This window comes from Meriones unguiculatus, chromosome 16 (assembly GCF_030254825.1).
Source record: "Meriones unguiculatus strain TT.TT164.6M chromosome 16, Bangor_MerUng_6.1, whole genome shotgun sequence".
In the NCBI taxonomy this organism is placed as follows: domain Eukaryota; kingdom Metazoa; phylum Chordata; class Mammalia; order Rodentia; family Muridae; genus Meriones; species Meriones unguiculatus.
Window position 1 is genome coordinate 19,178,433 of NC_083363.1, and position 4,293 is coordinate 19,182,725.

General features: G+C 40.6%; 1 pseudogene; it reads right to left on the bottom strand.

Moving 5' to 3' along the window:
- Positions 1 to 2,639: 2,639 nt before the first annotated feature.
- On the bottom strand, positions 2,640 to 2,995 carry LOC110558939 (small ribosomal subunit protein eS26-like; annotated as a pseudogene).
- Positions 2,996 to 4,293: the final 1,298 nt, after the last annotated feature.

Consider the following 4,293-nt stretch of genomic DNA (forward strand, 5'->3'; position numbering starts at 1 on the left):
GGTGTTTGTAGTCATTTTGTGATGAGTTCATGTCTCTAACAAATTCCAAAATCTAGATAATGTTTGAGTATACAGATCCTAAATCAGAATTGGTAGTGGTAAGACTCCATAACCTGGCTTTCCTGTTCTGGATCCACATGGGATAGGACTTATCCTATCTTCTTTAAAAATGTTACAACAATAGCTATGACTTGTTGAGTGATTTCTATCATCAACAAGGCCAGTGTTTACTGGACTCTTCTGTATATAGTTGCACCTGGTTCTTACATAACTCTTTGTTGTAAATTTGTAGCAGAAAATAGAGTCGTTTTTACATGTGTGGAAACTGAGTCAAAGTGATGTCAACTACCCATTGATGGATCTACAGGAAATAAATAAGAGTCTGGTTCCATGCTCTCATATATATCACTTCTAACTTTTATAATAACCTTGGGCGTAGGTGTTATAGACATTACTTAGCAAGGGAGGAAGCATAGCCAGTAAATACTTAAGTTAGTAACATCAAATGCTGGAAAGAAATCTAAGGTCAAGTCAAAGTAATGTTTACTGCCCAGAAAAGAATATCTTCACCTAGCTCCTCTGAGGGCTTCAAGCATTACTCTCAAATAGAATTCTCCCTACACTAATTGTATTTTGAAACAACAACAAAAATCCAAAACAACAGAAAGAAAACTATCTAGGAAACACTGTGAGTTTAAGTGATTATGTGTTTCAAAGTAATGGAGAAGCCTGGAAGGTTTGGGTATCTCAGAAAAGGGTAACATGGACACCCCCCATAATCCTCTGCTTTACATTTCGAATCTAGCTTTATTTTAAATGTATGTGCTTGGTAAGCCATATAATTCCACGGATTATTTACATTCTGTTCAGAGTGACTGGTAAAGGATAGTGTAATTACAAAGCACAATTTCCCAGCTGAGTGCAATTGCTTGTTGTGTAATAGGTCTGTTGGGGACTGATCTCTGTAAACACCAAAACCCAAATACCTGCAAATCATAGTTAGTGGCAAATGACATACAACCCCTTGAGGACACATATAAAGTGAGAAATGGCCTTTGATTTGGATGGACCATTTTTCCCCCTGCTATTTGTCAAACTCTTATAAAGTATTAGAATTAAAAGTATTTTTTTCAACTCTTGCTCTATTCTAAGCATAGTGTAAGAAGCTGGCTATTTCCCCATCACCTTAGTAAGCTACTCCATGACCAGCTCTTTGCATGACAGAATAGGACATGGCTGACTGGAAGACTGGTGACTTTATTGGCTGTCTGAGCAGACTACAGCATCTCTCTTGTTTTGTTTGCTTGTCTTTTTATGTTTTTGTTTGTTTGTTTTGGTTAGCAATCTCCAATGGGTTCCATTCCAACATCTACCCTCCAATTCTTAGTCCAACTTCCTATGGTCCAGTGAATAGCAATCACATGTCTGAGGTATGTGAGATGATGTCAGGTATCACTGGTGAAATAGCACATAAAGGTGCCGGCTACTAAGTCTGACAACCTGAGTTCCATTTCCAGAACCCACATGGGGGGGGGAATGAATGCCCACAGATTATACCTCTGATTTCCACACATTAAGCCACTAGATGATAAATGAGTGTTGAGAAAGAAAATTTTGTTAAAAGTGAGCTCTCCTCCACTTTCACCAGTATTTCTTCTCTACTATGAAATGGACCGCTGTCTACAGGCAGTGCTTGGCTGGTTCTTTCTCATATGATCATCACTTTATAGACTACATGGCCCACTTTGTGCTGAGATGAGGAAAGCTTCCCTTCCCTAAATCAATTTTCATGTTGATGTTGGCCTATAATTGCATTTCCTTTTGCTTCTTTACAATTTCATTCCAATCATATTTACTAAAAGGAAAGTGGAAGGTTGGAAGATTCCCAAACAAAATTCCTAGCGCGTTTGTTTTGGTACTTACTAGTTCATAACAAGTGACATTACATTCCCATTGCAGTTTTCATACCTCATGATTCTGTGAACCCGTAATTTCAGCTGGACTCAGTTGGATTAATTTTCTTGCCGTGTAGACATCAAATGGAGTGAACAGTTTGACATTCTGGGTGTCTGGGTATCCTTGCTAAGGCTCTGTGTTGTGGTGGGGTGGCTCCCTTCCAGTCCCCTCCCCTCCCCTTCCCTCTTCTCTCCTCACCTCTCACCAGGGTCTCCCAGTATGCTTCCCATGTAGTTGGTCTTTGACCTGGATGAAGTCAAGGTCAAAGTGCTACAGTCACTTGCTGTGCTTTTCAGTAATTTGAGCACAACTATAAGAGGGGGAACATTTAAAAGAAAATTTCCTGTAATCTTGGTGTGTGGGCACCTTTACATATGATGGACACAGGTTCAACACTGTACTAAAGGCAAAGTGAGCTGCCAAGGGTGGTGGTTCATGGGAGTTCAAAGTCACCTCGGGACTGCAGTGGGAGGCACTGTCTCAATCAGAAGAAAAGAAAACAAACAAACAAGGCACCAAGCAAACAAGCTTTCAGATAAAGAAAGAATAAGCTCTCTCCAAAATGCCCTTGTCATTTATTAAATATTAACCAGGGAAACAAAACAAAAATTTAACTTCTTTTTTTTTTAAAGTATAACTTCCATGTTATTTGTCTAGAGTGTTTTTTTTTTCTTGTCCTTCTGTCACCAAATCCTTTGTCTTTGCATGGGCTTTGATGGAGGTTGTGGTGCACCACCAGTAGTTTTAAATCATGGTGGGGGTGTTCAGTCCTTCCAGGCTTCATGAGACCCATTCCTGACCCATTCACCTTCCTGTGAATGGCACAGGTCACTCAGTAATGCAGCTTGACACAGAGCTTGGGAAGCAGATAAGCACTGAAGACACTTGCTTAGGATATGTCCCTGACAGCAGCTTCTACAGTGTTCCAAATAACAAACTTCTTAATGGCCTTGTCCTTGGGCACACACCGGGCTCAGTTTGTGCAGTGAATTGGCTGCACATGACCATGGCCCTTTTTAGCTTGACTTTTTTTTTTTTTTTTTTTTTTTTTTGGTCATCTTGGAGCCAAGACCAGAAAGGGCTCAACTTCTTAAAGTTTGGCTATTTACAAGAAATTTTTTTTTATAAATTAATTTTTCTCAGAATATAGTTTTCCTTGCATTTTATATCATGCCATACAATTAAAAACAGATTTCTCCTTATTTTATGTGTATATGGGTGTTTTACCTGTATGCATACCTATGAGCATGTGTGCCGTGCCTAAAGAGGTAGAAGATGGTGTTGGATCACCTTGAGCTGGAGTTACAAGTAGGTGTTGTTGCCATGTGGGTGTTGGGAATCGAACTCTGGTCCTCTGGAAGAGCAGACACTACTCTTAACTACTGAACCATTAGTCCAATCCCAGTCACAGACTTGTTCCATCCTATGTGAAAAGAGCATCTTATTTCGCTCTTCTTATCCAAAGTTGATATGGCAAAATGGCTCTGGAGAGATTTTTAGGATGAATGTATGTTCATGGTTTCAACAGGTAATAATAACAATGATTAAAAGATCAACATAAATGATACCAGGGAAATGTCCCTCTGAGTCCACTGCCCCCAGGTGGGCAATGAACTCACTGCTCAGATTACTCTGGGACAATTCCCAAAACCATTTTACAAGAGGGTCAGAGTTTCTCGTATACACAGAAAGTGCCTGCTGTGAGGTGCAGGCTTCACAGTGTTTTAGTCAGGGGTTCTATTGCTGCAACAAAACTCCATGACCGTAAAAGCAAATTGGGGAGAAAAGGGTTTATTTGGCTTACACTTCCACCTTGTCCATCATTGAAGGAAGTCAAGGCAGGAACTCAATCAGGGCAGGATGCAGGAGCTGATGCAGAGGCCTTTGGGGAGTACAGTTTACTGACTTGTCCTCAGGGCTTTGCTCAGCCTGTTTTCTTATAGAACCCAGGACCACCAGCCCAGAAATAGCACCACCCACAGTGGGCAGGACCCTGTCCCGACAATCACTAATTAAGGAAATGCCCTACAGGCAGATCTTAGGGAGGCGTTTTCTCAATTGAAGTTCCCTCTCTTCGTAGGAATCCAGCTTGTGTCAAGCTGACATAAAACTAGCCAGGACATGCTTGGAATATGAAGTACTTTCATTTTCACTTTTATCCAGAGGGTGTCCAGCACAACTATAGAAAATTGTGTTCCACTGATTTCTCTAATTAGTTCAGCTTCACACTGGGATTCTATGTGTATCTAAGGGATGACAGGATTTAGAATTTGAGACCCTTTTGTAAGCAATTAAGGGTAGGAATGTGGGTTGAGGAGGAGATTAGGGTAGAATGCA